This window comes from Stenella coeruleoalba (assembly GCF_951394435.1).
Source record: "Stenella coeruleoalba genome assembly, chromosome: 1".
NCBI classification, from domain to species: domain Eukaryota; kingdom Metazoa; phylum Chordata; class Mammalia; order Artiodactyla; family Delphinidae; genus Stenella; species Stenella coeruleoalba.
This window is the reverse complement of record NC_137169.1, coordinates 131,767,384-131,783,196: the sequence shown is the minus strand read 5'-3', so window position 1 is coordinate 131,783,196 and position 15,813 is coordinate 131,767,384. Positions and strand designations below refer to the sequence as shown.

The 15,813-nt window shown below is 36.4% G+C and overlaps 2 long non-coding RNA genes across 3 annotated transcripts in view; both read left to right on the top strand.

The window, feature by feature from the left end:
- The window catches only part of LOC307182557, a 585,550-nt gene that overhangs the window by 450,655 nt on the left and 119,082 nt on the right, over positions 1–15,813 (top strand). The window lies entirely within an intron of this gene.
- LOC307182570 overlaps positions 1–15,813 on the top strand; it is a 57,015-nt gene that overhangs the window by 6,777 nt on the left and 34,425 nt on the right. The window lies entirely within an intron of this gene.

Below are 15,813 nucleotides of genomic sequence, written 5' to 3'. Positions count from 1 at the left end.
ACAGAAATTTGTTCTTCACACCTTTATTTCTAGATATTTTAGGATATTTCTGGAAAGCAAGCTGATCTGTGCCTTTTCATAGGAGTAAAAAGCAATCAAAATTGGTTATGATTTGAGTAAAACTAAAAGGTACAGATCTGTCTCATATGTCTTTCCCATCCAGAATGTGATGGTGTTTAAATTCTGTTTTTTAAATTCAATTCTTTTGATGAAGGTACAATTTTCTAATGTAACCTTTTAATATCCAGACATTTTATGGCTAATAATAATATTTATCTCATGGAATTCTTGCAAGGATTACATTGAATGACTTAATGCCTATAAAGTGCTTAGCATAGAGCCTGGCACAGAGGAAAGATTTAATAAACCTTATTTTATTATCATTATGAGTGCTATAATTATGATTATTACATTTACCTGTGTCAGGTAACAACCTCACAGCCTTTTAATACAATGGCAACCTTGACTTGTGACTTCTTTAGCGGACATCAGGACCCTGAGAAATAGGTGACAAGATAGGAAATTTTTCATGGGGGTTTGGGAAGACCAATTTGGATGGCTTTGGAGGCTGGTTTCCTCACCACTGTGCTAGGTGAGCCAAGAGCTGGCTCAGCAGATGAATTAGCTCAACAAAAACCCTAGGCTAATTCCAGCTACTGGAACAGGTATTGGTTCCGTGACTCCACCTTTGAACAAGGCCATTTTCTATTGTTACCTTGGATTATCAATGTTTCCCCACTCCCTGCCACTTCCTACCCCCATATCTGTTCCTGTAAATACATAGCCCATTATAGGGTAGGGACCTCCCGGTACAGGATTGTTGGCTATGATGTTTGTATGCCCAGCCTGGGCTGTAAAATGAGAACTTAGGGGACCACATGTATTCCACTCCTTCTCTGCCTGGGAGTTTTGTCCCAGTAAACCCAGTATCTGTACCGTATGACGTTAAGAGTGTGGATTCATGGATGCTTTGTAGAACGGGAGAAAGGAATACAGGCTCCTGGGTAACTTGAGACCATTGTACCCTGTAGACAAAAAAGAGTCAACAGTGCAAATGATTCAGAAATTACTAGCTCGGCATAACATTCACTGTATCTGGCCCTTGTTATAAGCAACACTAGTGCTAATGCTATAGTATTTTCCAAAGAAAATTGATGCATGAAATCTTAACTTCGTTTACTTCTCTTTTTCCCCGATCTCTGTGCGCTGATGCAGTCTGCTAATTTCTGTCCCCTTTTAGTTCAGTTGCCAAAGAGGACATGAGAAAGTTGGATTAATGATTAGTTCTTTTGATCAAAATGTTATTCTTGATTATTGTCATTTAAAATACGACACACAGAGGCATATATTACTATTATTTGTTTCAAATTAGAAGTTAGTTATCTACCACTAATTAGAAATGAATGACACACTATTAAATTAGGGCTTAAATATAATGAAGTCATACTAAGTAAGAAATAAGAAAATGCCACAAGAGGTCCTCCTCACGAAAGAATGTTTACATGGAAAAAAAAAATCAAGATGGTCTCAGATACGTTAAAGAAAGTGTGTTGGGATGGAAGAAATCTTTATTTCAAAAAATCACTAAAACAGAAAATGTAGACAGAAATAAAACCACTGCCATCTGACAGTGAAGAATGCCCACCTCTTAACAGCAAGTATTAAAAATAAGTAGGTCATAAAGATGAGAAAGTAAAATGCTATGATATTGGCTCCTTATCTTTAAGTGGAATTCTAATTTGACTGTAGCACAAGGAAAGGGAATGCATACAGTGTGTTTTCCCATGTGAGCTGTCAGAATGATAAAACTGAATATGCTGTTAAATCAGCTTTTCCATGGACAGCTGGTTCATCATCATTAGTATGTATATCCTTAATAATATCTAGGCCACTCGACTATAGTAGAACTAGATTGATGCTCTTTAAAATTCTGCACTGCTCCAATCAATTGCAGAGGTCTGTATACAAGTATCAAGCTATAATGAACAAAGAAATACTCTTCTGACTGGCTTCTTCAACAAAGAAAAAATATTTTACTCTACCATTCTGCTCTAAAAATAGTCTAAAGGTTTTTTAATAATGTAGAATATGCTTATTTAGATGCCTGCATATCTGTGCAATTCTTATTCCCTTAGCTCTTCAAGGAGCTGGAGGTGGTGTGTAGGATGGTGTGCTTTCTCAGTTGGCCCAAGTGCCCTGCCAGGGAGCAGAGGGCCTTTAATTTTCAAGTGAACTGAATTAAAATAATTGACCCTAAGATTTGGGTTCCTATCTAAGAGTTTAGTTATATTCCTTGTGATTATCATCAGAGTGTATTTGAAAGTACAAAAATCAGGTAAAAGGAGCATAAGGGATCAATTCCAACGTTCATTATAAATGTGAAATTGAGTCAAAGACAATAAAGTGAATTACTGAAGGATACAAAGCATAGCAAGGCCATGAACTGAGATCAAAAGCCCAGGACCCTTCCCTAGACCATACTGCATTTAAGAACGTGAAAACCTTTTCTGATGCTCCTATCTGCATGCCCATATGATTCACCCAATGTTGGTATAGAATGTCTGGTACCCAAACTCCAATAAGGTACAGTAGCTTAGGTACACTTGGATTTTTTCCCTCTTCCTTCCATCCCTCCCTCCTTTCCTACTTTCCTTCCTTTTCTTCTTCTCATTTTATTTCTTCTTCTCAGCTAAATTGTGGTTGAGGCCATTTGAATCATAGGCTCTGCCTGAGGAGTACATTCCTCTGATAAACCATAAAATCACAGGAATATTTCTCAACCAAATGCTGTTTCAGTTCTATTTCCTATTCTTGAGTTACAGAAGCAATTTACTTTTTGACCCTTAAGGATCCCAAAATCTTGGACTTTATTCACTTGTATTTTTGCTTTCAAACTAGAAGCTCTTTCCTGAGCTCATATCTTTATTGTAATACCCGAATATAAGGAGTAAGAAACAAACTAAACACATAATATTGTAGCTCTTGCTACCTCCCAAAGCAATTGGTCTGTATTCAGAGTTACCAGAGTTTTACCTAATGTTTTGACACAGCTTATCAGGGCTATCCAGCCTTCCAGCCTTGGAATCTATTTTCTTATAAAAGCCTCAACCTCTCAACGGTTGCCTCTCAACCCACGCGGCAGCTTATGTCTCTATGCTTTTCAGGCTTTTCTCATTACATCACCCAATCCAAGTTGCCAGTTTCTGAGTTACACATAGGCTCCCATCATTTTAAAAACAAGATAAAATAATATTAAACATTTATAAATTTAAAAAATCATATTTCTAATGACTCCAATCGATGCTGTTTATCACATAATAATGAAAAGTGGATGGTTGCGGTTGGCAAAGTAGAAATTGCACCAAAGTTCACCCATAAGGAAGACTTTATTCAAGACTATTGCCATAAAGGAGAGAGACTGAACTCAACTTTGCTGAGGCAAATGGCTGGAGAGTTTTTAAGCACTGAAGTGAGCTAGTAAAAAAGTATTGGAGGATTTTGTGGAGAGGGGAGGTTGATCAGTGGGATGTGCTGAGCACTTTGAGTTATTCCTGAGTTTACGAATGTTTTTCTCTGAGATTAGGCCATCTGTGTTTGCTCCTTGGCCTCCCATGGAAGTAACACTTCCACCCGCCCACAGGGACTGAGAGATGGGCGTGTTATCTCTTTCCATCGTCATATTTCAAAGAGATGGTTCTTAGGTCCTTGAGAAAGATATGTTCTGAGGCATAAAGTTGGAAGAAGGCTGGGAGAAGATTTACATACATTTCAGAGGGGTAGAGAAAGAATTGACACAGGCTTCCAAGGTGAAGCTTTATCACCAGCTGAAGGAGGAAGAGCAGGAAGAATGATACTTGTAAGGTATTTATTGGCCAGAATAGTGTACATCACTTTTGCTCACATCTATTCACAGTAGTTCCACTACATGGCTCTTTTATCTTCAGAGGCAGCTAGCAATTGTGATCTTGCTGTGATCTGAGAGAATTGAGAACATGGATTTTGCTGACAGTTTTTGCCACAACTGAGTGTTCACCAGGATCTATGCCGAATAAATACCTAGATATATATTATTTAAATACTATGAAAAAAACCTGAGAAGCAAGTATTAGTGTCCTCATTGTGGAAAGGAGGGTTGAGACTTAGAGAAGTTAGTACTTTGCTCATGTAATCAAGAGCTGAATAAAAATTCAAATTAAATCTTTATGCCTAAATAGTGTACAGTCTTTACCTTTATGCCACACACACACACACACACACACACACACACACACACACACTCACTCAGAGAGAGAAAGAGAGATTGAGAGAGAAAGTGAAATTTTCCATTGTTTTTTCCCATAACAGATGGCCATAAGGTACAATATGAATGGCATTATAATTAATCCCATATATTTTATTATAGTTTTCCCTCAGTTCTTCCTCAACACAATTCTAACTTCCTAAATGCCTCTCTCCTTCTCTCTCTCTGTCTTTGTCTCCCCACTTTCCCTCTCGCCATTTTCTCATGTTGTTTAGTCTCAGATTACCCCAGCTTTATTTTTTATTTTATTTTTTATTTTATTTTTTTGCGGTATGCGGGCCCACTACTGCTGCGGTCTCTCCCGCTGCGGAGCACAGGCTCCGGATGCGCAGGCTCAGCGGCCATGGCCCACAGGCCCAGCCACTCCGCGGCACGCGGGATCCTCCCGGACCGGGGCACGAACCTGCATCCCCTACATCGGCAGGCAGACTCCCAACCACTGCACCACCAGGGAAGCCCACCCCAACTTTACTTGAATAGTACCCTTTTCAATTCATAGTAATAAACCTTCAGCAAATTAGGCATTATATACAAAAGACAAGAGGGATATAATATTTTGGAGCATGAATCTCAGGCTTGCTGCGCATTTAATCTGGTTTTTCAAAAAACTTTCATCATTGAAAGATAATGCAAGAGGACATAGAAAAAGCACAGAAGGAAAAGAAAAATGAGAAATATTAAAACAGCCAGGGGGGTAAGGAAAGAAGACATAATAAAAATAAAAGACAAGGAAAGTCAGGAAGAAAATACAAAAAAAATAAAAGAGAATTGGTCTTCAGTTTGGACTATACTGTATAGCTCTAGTAAATTAAAAATTTGAAAATAAATGCAATGATTTGAGGATTTTTTAACCAAAAATGAAAGTTGTTGAGTTCCTCAAATGTGGAAAGAGACATACTTTCCAATTTTTCCCTGTTGAACTTTACGTTGGGTGTATTTTATGTAATAGACTGGGTTCCGTGCAATCAAAGTGTAGGAAGGTCCTTTCTAAATTACCTGAGGTGGTTATCTGTCACAGAGTGAAGGTACACTATATAACTCAAGGTTAGGCCTACATTTTTATGTCAAAACACAAGTGTTGCTCAAGTTTTCTATCTCTGGGAATGATTTTATATATGGCTCAAAGATACTTCAGCTTAACTGCTAACGATAAACCTAAGGAGAAGCTGTTGTTCATTTAAATCAGAGGCTGCACACACACACATACACACACACAGATTTTCTCAGTTATTCCTAATTCCTTCTATAGAACGTAGATTTGCTCTTAGCAATAATGTGAGTCTGCATTTACAGACATCCCATGCAGTGGAATAATGCAGAGGTACGTTTCAGTGGCAACCTGAAATAGCAATGAAATATCAATGAATAGAACATGATTTAGAATTGCATTATGAAAATATTTCACATAAAAAGACTCCAGTGTGATAAATGTGTGTGTGCGTTCATGCAAAAGTAATTATCGATCAAGCCCTGTTCTAGATGATGAAGAAACAGTGGAGATCAGAACAGACAAAATCTTCATGGAGCTTTTATCCTAGCTCGCATATAATTACATGCCTAGACTTTAAAATATACACATCAATTTAAGAGAAATAATATTAAATTTGGTAATTTATCATATGAGTATATTTTGTACCTTATGAAAACCTCATACAGTGAGAATGATAAGGAAACAAAAATGGTATTAACCAACAGGGATAAAAACAACAGGAAAGACAGCAAAGGAGTTTAAATCTTAGCCACGTTTTCCAAAAGGATAGAGGGGTGGTGAAGTAAAATCATAAGTGTTTTCCATATTAAGGGTTATGGACCCTGCAGGTGCTGGGAAATGTTCCTGCAGAATTCCTAAAAAAATTATGTGGTTGGCAGTACCAGGTAGTGCAGAAGGCGCAGGGCAGGAACAGCCCTGAGCAGAGGTGACTGCTCGAAGTCTGTAAACAGAAAACTTAGATCCGCAGCACCCTCCCTTCATGACGCCAAGCGACTACCCCCTCCAGCTTCTCAGGAAGGAAGTGAGAGGAGCTTCATTCTTTGGAGAAATTGGAGCAGAGGTGTTCTCATCTTATGGGCCCTGGACATAGTAAGGCTAGTATAAGGCAGGGGTGACACAGGCAGTGAAAATAGGAGAAATAAGTGGGAATCTACAAGCTGGACTCTGGGATCCTCAGCCTTTCCTGTTTTTGCTTCTCAGAGGGAAGGTGACCAGCTATAAAGTCGTCTCCCCTTTCTCAGGGAGATTACCTGCTTCTTCTCTGATGAATCATCATTGCCCAAAGAAAAGACCTGTGGTTCCCAGTGCTTCAGGGCTGCTCACTGTCTGTTTAGGAGAGTAGGAATCAGGGTGAGGTCTCCTTCCAGTCAGTGCTACATTTAATCTTCCTAACGATGACTTCGTTTTGCATATTCTGTATGATACCTTCCAGATCTCACATTTTACAATTCTAAGTTTTCTGAATAAACAGTGATCATACAAAAACATTGTGCATAAAAAATCAATTGAATTTAAGCATAAATGAAACAGTTCTGTATTTTTCCTCAACAACCAGTTACCAATTAGACTACAATTTGAGAGTCAATTTTTATTCCAGGCATTTACCTTCAGATATGGAACAGAGAAACATTTTCAAAGAAATAATTTTGAAGATGAAGGTGTCTTGTTTCTTTATAGAACGCCCCCCCCATTCAAAGTTTAGAAGACCCATCATGACCCATGGACTAGAATGAAACTTAACAGCTACCCCTGATTTCAAAGTGCTGATGACAAGAGAATATAAGATTCAAAAAATATTTTTGTATTTGACCAAATATGGCTATATGTTTTTGTTAAAAGCATTTTTTTTTCTTTTCTGGATATTTAAATGTTTCTCTGAATACTCTAATAAAATGCAAATGATGGATTTCTTTTCCCATTAGTTTTGTCTTTCTCCTATCCCCTGAGACATATTATGTATGATTAAAAATATTTTAATGACAGCAAGAAGAGATTTCCACGGAAAATGTTGTAAACGTTGTCACTGAAAAAAATAGCTTTCATTTCCAAAATTTTATGAACAATCTTCTCCTGCCCAGTGCGTTTTCCAATTATGACAGAATGAGACTAGTTTTTAAAGCTTAAACGCTTGACCCTTCATTTTATCCAATTTTATTGAAAATTAAGGAGAGGAAAAATTCTTGTATAATGCACTGCTGTGAAAGAGGAACTCTTAGTTTTAGCTTTTTGGACATTTTAGTTGGTACCCATCTTATTCACAACTATTATAATGTCACAATTTTCATAACCTTATCTAATGAGAGATTTTCTGGTTGACTCCATTACCTTGTCTGACCATAGCATATAATTCATCAGTTTGTGTGAAAGTGTCCTTTACTAAGACTCTATGGCAAAAAAATATCATTCTAATGTAAACAAACATTCCTGCATATGGTGACTCAAATACAGTCCTGAGATGGTTTATCCTGTTCTTTTTAGCTCATTGAAAATAAAACCCCAACCTAGCTGATGGTTAATAACAGAATCCTTAATTGTTCTGCAGAGAGACATGAAATAGAAGATGTTACTTTGATCTGTCAGAACTTCTGTTTCTGATCACAGCTTTAAAGATAACCTTAGGCTCTTTTTCAAATTATAGTATAAAACTTCCATTTGTAAGAGACCTTCATTTACCACATTGCTACTGTTTTTTTAATTCCAACCTTTAATAGTTAACATTGAATAAAGCTAGAGTCCAATTGTTTTATTTGACTTATTTTTCCATACTACTTCCTTCTAGAGCTGAATTTTATACATAATGCATATTTTTTCCTTATACAATGCATTTTCTTTGTTTTCGTATTTATCCATACATCATTCTTTAAGATTCCTTTTTCTTGTAATCCATTTCTCCCTTAAGCTTTGTATACATGGCTAAAATTGAAATACACTGTTCAGCCTTGACTCACTTTTAAAATTCTTCAAGAGTCCTATTAAATAATCCATACCATCTATCTTCTACCTAAATGTGATTTTTCAGAAGTCTGTACATTTAACTAATCTTAGGTGGATTTTTAAGGCACAGTTCAGGGAGATACCTGAGGCAGACCTGAACTTGGACCAGTGAGGGTGATGGCTGACTTGGATTGTCATATAAAACGAGTACCTTGGAGCTATTACCACTGTCTTGGTGACTGAGAGGGTTAGGTTGAGGTGTGCAGCCAACAGCTCAAGGATAGTTAGGAGAAGACAGGGAATAAACCCTATGAGGATAGCAGAGGGTGTATCTCAAAGAACTTGAAATCTTTACCCTAATCAGGTGTATCACCATAGTGATGTATGGCCACAGAGTTCCGTTTATTTCGTTTAGGTTTATGAATATATTTAAACAACTTCAATACTCTCCTAAATATTGAGTTAAATGGAAACCTATGATGAGTAATACATAGACATAATTTTTAATGCAAGTGGAGGGGAAGGAGGAATTTATTATATCTATATAGTATATAATTTTATAAATTCATAAAATTATATATATAGTATATAATTTTATATTATAAAATTTTATATTCTAATATAAAATATATTATATAAATATATTATATAAATATATTATAATATAAAATTATAATATCTGTCTGTACTCACTTTGTCTTTACCATGATATAAGATGTGCTCAGTGACCTATCTACCCTTTCTAACCATTCTTGTGTTTTTCCTTGAATATTTCCTTCCCTGTATTCCTTACTTTAGGTTTTCAGTATTAGATAAATGGTTTTCACGTCGTAAACCATTTTTTATTTGATTATTTCTGGTGGTAAAATTGAGTAAAAAGTTGGTAAAGCTTAGAATTAAGGGAAGAGAATAACAATAAACAAAGCTCCCTTAATTTCATGGAAACATAATATTTCTCAATGGCCCAAAACTATAGCTTTTTTTTCCCATTTTCATCCATATCACCTATATTTTCTGAGGTAGGACACCTTCATCACTCATTGTATTTTAAATATGAACACCCTTCTACCCTCCTTGTCCTCCTTCATTCCTGTTCTGTAGCTACCTCTTGGCCAGTTTTTTCAGGAGAGTCATAGGAAGAACTTACAGTTATTACAGGGCTCCATGATGTGCATTTACTTTCTCACAAGTGTAATAAGTATAACTTTTTGTCGCTAAATGATGCACAAAACATAACTCAGCAGCAAATACCCTTTTTAATACTCTACTTGCCTGAAGATCAGGTAGGTAGTTAGGATCAGGGAGTTGAAATCAGTGAATAATTCGACTTTAAAATTTGGGGAGCAAGAGCATCCCTATTATGATATAAATGTAATGAGTGCTGTTAAACACCTATTGTATCCATTTCAAAATAAAAAAAAAATAAGGTGCTCTTAAATATTTATTTTAACTGTTTACACTTGTCCTAATTGTATGATCATAAAAGCTTATTTATTTATTTATTTTTTAAAAATTAGTTGTCCAGTGTTGGTGTTCCTTTAGGGAGGGCATGTTTTTATCATCAGTATTCTAATACTTTTATAGTTCTTTCAATTTTATATTTTCATTCTGATTTTGTATTTACATTGTGTGAACTTGGTTAGTGGATCTTCTCTGGGTATGTTAACAAGTAAGCTTTCTCAAATTAAAAGGTTGAGAACTGACATGGTAACATGGCATGTTTACTAAGTTCTTGAGTGCTAGTGTGAGAGGTCAGATGGCCATTTATTACATTTGTAACCATCCCCAAATGGGCATGTGGGTTCATGTATAAGGCTTTACAATACTTGGAGAAATTCAAAGTGAAGTCAAATAATAGTATTACGCCGTATTTCTGTGGCTCTTGCTCTTACTTCCTCTTTCTAGGTTCTAAGATTGGAAGTGCAGAATCTTCTCACAAAGTGCTACACCCCACATGATTTCAAAGTTCCCACTGGGTGTACATAAGCTTCAAGTACATCCTATCGGCCACCATATTTTGCCTGTAGTTTTCTGTTTGCATCTTTAACTCCAGCCCAGGCCCTCTTTGGCGATACTTGACAATGAGGTTCATTTGTTTGAGCGATCCTGAGGACATCTTGAATTCATTGATACCATTTGCACTCTATATCCACCTCCTCGTGTCTACTCTTCTAGTTTAGAGTCCATGATTTGTGACGATTCCTACTACTTATTACTCCTTTGCGAATATTCTCCAATGTCTTTCCACTTTCTTCCTGCAAACCTCCACCTTCTCTATGCTTGCACTCCTGTAGCTGAATATTGCTGGAGAAAACACACATGCTCACCCGTGTTGATGTCGCTATACATGCATAATCATCAATTTTAAAACAAGACTGTAAACTCTAAGAACTATAAACTTTATAAAATCACTTTCCTGCTAAATCATATCCTTTCATAACCTGTCAAACTTCTTATTCTATATGTTTCTGTAACTTCAGCGGTTGCCCTTTCCTTCCTGGGGAAGGTAGACCCTCATGTGTAAAGGCTCTCACCTTGCCATCACCAAGTCTTTATATGTGTAAGCACCTGTGCCCATCTTCTCCTATAATCTTAAAGAAGAGACCCCTCATCAAAGGTCAGTATATCCTCACTTGATTCTCACCAAATCCCTTTCTCCTTCACAGGACTTTTCTCCTGCAATTATCTGCATTCTCGCCGTGTTGTCTGTTTCTCCCTCACAAATGAGTGATTATTCTCAGAGTCCATACACTCTCCAGTATCCACCAATTTAAAATTCATTTTCTTAACCATATCCCCTTTCTTCATCTATACCCCACGTTTTATGAAAGAGGTTTTGTATTTATCTCCACTTCGTCAAATTCTGTTACATCCTCTCTCCATCTGGCTTTGTCTCCAAACCCCTTTCTGATTTTTCACTGATGGAATCAACAAAAACACCTTGTTGCCAACATCAACAAATTACTACAAACTTAGTGGCTGAAATGACAGAAATTCATTCTCTTACAGTTCTGAAGGTCAGAAGTCCAGAATTAGTCTTACAGTAATAAACTAAAGTTTCAGCAGTTCTGACTCCTTCTGGAGGTTCTGGGGAGAATCCATTCCTTGCCTTTTCCATCTTATAGGGTCTGTCTCATTTCCTGATCCTGGTCCCACATCACATTCTCTTTCCTCCTCCTGCTTCCATTAACCCCTTGCCCCCTTTCTTCAATTCTAACTCTGTTCCTCTTGTGTCCCTCTTATGCGAATCATTGTGATTACCTCGGGCCCACCTGGGTAATCCAGGCTAATGTAACAGTCAGCATCATTAATTTATCTTCAAAGCCTCTTTTGCCACATAAATTAACATTCACAAGTTCACGAGATTAGTACATGACACATTTGGGGAATCATAACAGTGTTCTTGATAAGAAGGTACTTTACCTTTAAGTGGTGATTCAGAATCTCAGGGTCTTTTCTTTTCTCTTCCTCCCTCCCCCCTTCCTTCCTTCCTTCCATCCTTTCTCTTTCTTTTCCTTTCTTTTCTTCCTTCCTTTCTTTCTTTCTTTCTTTCTTTCTTTCTTTCTTTCTTTCTTTCTTTCTTTCTTTCTTTCTTTCTATCTTCCTTCCTCCCTCCCTCCCTCCCTCCCTCCCTCCCTCCCTCCCTTCCTTCCTTCCTTCCTTCCTCCCTTCCTCCCTTCCTTCCTTCCTTCCTTCCTCTCTCTCTCTCTCTTCTTTTTTTCTGCCTCTGCCATCTCAAACACAAGTAAGCCAAACTTGCCATCCTTTCTTTCATTGAATACAAAACGGAAAGTGCATAGAGGATCACAAATGGAAAGTATTTCAGGGCGAGTCCTAGAAGTGAATTACCACTTCCTCTTACATTATATTGAAGAGAAACCTTTCATATATCCAAATATAAGTGCAAAATAAAAATCAAAAACAAATATGGGAAACATAGTCAACTTGTGTATCCAGATAGGCATGTTTGATGATTGGCTTAGAATCTCTGCTATACTATTCTTATTAATATTTTTTTATAATCTAAAATGAGAGTTTTGAATTCATACCACCCTCCATCCTGATAATGGATTCAGATCTATTCACTGAGTGTTTCTTCTATTCCTTAATATCTTGTGGGTATTATTTATTCGTTCATTTATTTATTCATTCAAAAATACTCATCACGTACTAGATATCAGAGATTAGAGCAGAACATATGTATTGCTTTGACGTTTATGTCTAAAGATAATGTTGATTTAGTGTGAAGACATTCTGCAGACATGACAACTAAAGAAGGTTTCCATAATTCGGAGAAGAGATGATGGTATCTTGGGCGAGAGTGGTGTATGGAGGAAGATGAGAAGGATTTGAGATGGTACGGGTGGCACACTGGAGTGAGTGTTTAATCTGGGAGAGAAGAAGGAGTTAGCAGTTCTGTTACTTATTTATAGAAAACAGGTGAATAGTGGTTACATTTGCTGAGAAACAAGAATATTAGGATTTGGTAAAATCCTAATAGGATGGTGAGTTTATGTTTGGATACATTGAGAATGAGGAAAACATCCAAGTAGATACACCCCAACAGTGTTGGACACGGAAGTCTGAAGGTCAGGGGCAAGGTCTGGCCTGTAGCTGTGGGCCTGAGTGTTGTGAACACAATGAAGTTGTATGAGTAGATTTTGTTATCAGAAACACTATGTAGAATAAGAAGAGAGGAAGGCTTGGGACAAGACTGAATAATGACAGTACCCAAGAGAAGGACTGGTATACTTTTTCTGTATAGGGCCAGATGGTAAGTATTTTAAAATTTTGAAGGCCATATGATCTCTGTTGTAACTACTCAACCCTGCCACTGTAGCGTGAATGCAGCCGTAGACAACATGTTAACACATAAGCAGGGCTGTTCATTTTTAAAAATAATAATTTATATACCAAAAAAAAAAAAAAAACAGTCCAGATTTAGCCCACGGAGCATAGTTTTTGAGCCCCTGCTCAGGAGGATGGGAAAGAAACAGTAGACCTAGAAAATAAAGAAAGAAACCCCAAGAGAGTGTGAGCAAGGGAAAAAGGTGCTTCAAGAGGAGGAGGAGTCTGAATTTTAAATATGATGACTGAAGGTGGAAGACTTCAAGACCAATCTGACATTCTTTGTCCAATGTGGACCTTAAACTAATTATACGACATCCAAGAATAAATCAACAACTTTGTCCTTTACGCAAAATTGGAAACTTAATTATCTCTAAATTTCCATTTTGTAAAACTTGTTAATTTATGTAGATTATGGGACTTCCCTGGTGGCGCAGTGGTTAGGAAAATGCCTGCCAATGCAGGGGACATGGGTTCGAGTCCTGGTACAGGAAGATACCACACACTGCAGGGCAACTAAGCCTGTGCACCACAACTACTGAGCCTGCACTTTAGAGCCTGCGAACCATAACTACTGAGCCAGCGTGCCACAACTAAAGAAGCCTGTGCGCCTAGAGCCTGTGAAGCCACCACAATGAGAAGCCTGCACACTGCAATGAAAAGCAGCCCCCGCTCAACACAACTAGAGAAAGCCCGCGTGCAGCAACGAAAATCCAACGCAGCCAAAAATAAATAAACAAATGAATAAATTTAGTTATTTTAAAAATTATATAGATTATTAGATAAATTTAGAAATCCTTTTTTTGTTTTTGCATTTATTAAAAACACATTCCTAATATCTACTTAGAGATAACTCATATTTTAACTTCAGAGTTAACAGAACATCCTTTTTAGCTTGTTGGCAGCTCCCAGCAAGTTTTCCAAAAAGGTAGAAAACACTACATTTTTGTTTGCATGATTTTGGTTTGTTATTCATTACTTTTGTGTGCAGAGCCACATGAGCTACCCAACTACTCAGTCTGTCTGGAGCCTCTGTGCACAATGTCGTGTCCCCAGGTCCCACCCATGTACATAAAACATTCCTAACATTAGAATACATACACTTCCTTCTATAAGGCGTGTACAATGATGACAGCTTTCTTTTGTGAGGAAATATGCCTTTGGATGTCCCATTTTTAGAACTTTGGGGTTCAGTTATTTTCTCAGGTTCCTCTGTCACCATTTTAAAATTCATTTTCATATCCATATACCTTTTTTATATCTATTCCCCACTTTTTACGAAAGAGTTTTTGTATTTATCTCCACTCCCTCAAATTCTATTACAACCCCTCTCCATCTGGCTTTGTCTGCAGCACCTTTCCTGACCTTTCACTGAAAGAATCAACAAAAACCCCATGTTGGCAAAATCAGCAAATTACCACAAACTTAGTGGTTGAAATAACATAAATTCATTCTCTTAACCGTTCTGTTCTGAAGGTCAGAACTCCAGAATGAGTCTTACAGGACTAAAACAAAAGTTTCAGCATGTGTTTGGATGTCTCATTTTTAGAACTTTCGAGTTCAGTCATCTTCTCAAGTTCCTCCTGTCTCCCAATTATTAGCTAGTAGTTGGCTCTAAAAGTACGCACCCTTATCTCATTCTTTTTATTTCTTTCCTAACTAAAAAATTTTAATACTTATGTGGTATAAATGATTACTCCATTCTTTTAAAATCTATTATTTGATTCATTTGCAGATTGATGGAGTATGTCTTCATGTAATTTTCATGGAGTCTGTGCATAGCATATTTTCATGGAGTCTTTACATATCAGTGAATATCACTGCAGTAACTTCACAGAAAAACGATAACTTCATTGAGTATATTTTTTGCCATACTCTTCTCTGTCTGTTAAGCATCACTCAGCTGGTGTTTTAAAATATTTTTTAGATGCAGTATTAGGTGCTTAAAGCCTAGTTTCCATTTCCTTATAAATAGCCCATTTTTTTCTCTCTTTGGATCTTTGTAGAAATGTATTCTTTAAACATGTAACAAAAAATATCATGTTTTTCTTTCAACTCATAGTTTTATCTTAAATATTTATGATTATTTTTATTCACTTTTTAATTTTTTTTCTGATAAAATGCCTATTGTCCCATCATTTTAGTCTCATTGTTCATTTTACTCTTCATAACTAATTGTATTTTCTGTGGTGAGATTCTAAATCTTTAACTCTTCCAATAGGCAGATTGAATTTACTAATTTAAAATTTTAATTTCTTTGCAATCACAGCTTATTTCAGTCAGCTTTCTTTTCATCTCAGTTTATATATAGTCTGTTATTTTCCATTTCATATTTTATTTTGTTTCTTACAGGCCAAATTTTTATTTTATATATTTTATATATTTCTGATAACAGGTGAAAATGATTAAAATTTTTCCTATAGTTTTTGGTATTAAATCTTTAAAAATTATTATTTTCATATATATATTATATATATATATATATATATATATATAGGATTGCAGAAATTTTTCTTCATGCTCCCTCTTTTGCTTTTCCTTTAGTCACTTATAAATTCCTCACTGTCTATTTGAGTGTTAACACAATATTTCTTCAGATTTTTAGCTGAACGTCAGGTTTATACGTAAACCCCTATTTTAGTTAGAATTAAGACTCGTGTATTGAAACAGAGACCCCAAAATACAGTTGCTTAAGTAAGATAAAGATATAAGATAAAACTTAGTTCTCATGTAAGAGTCT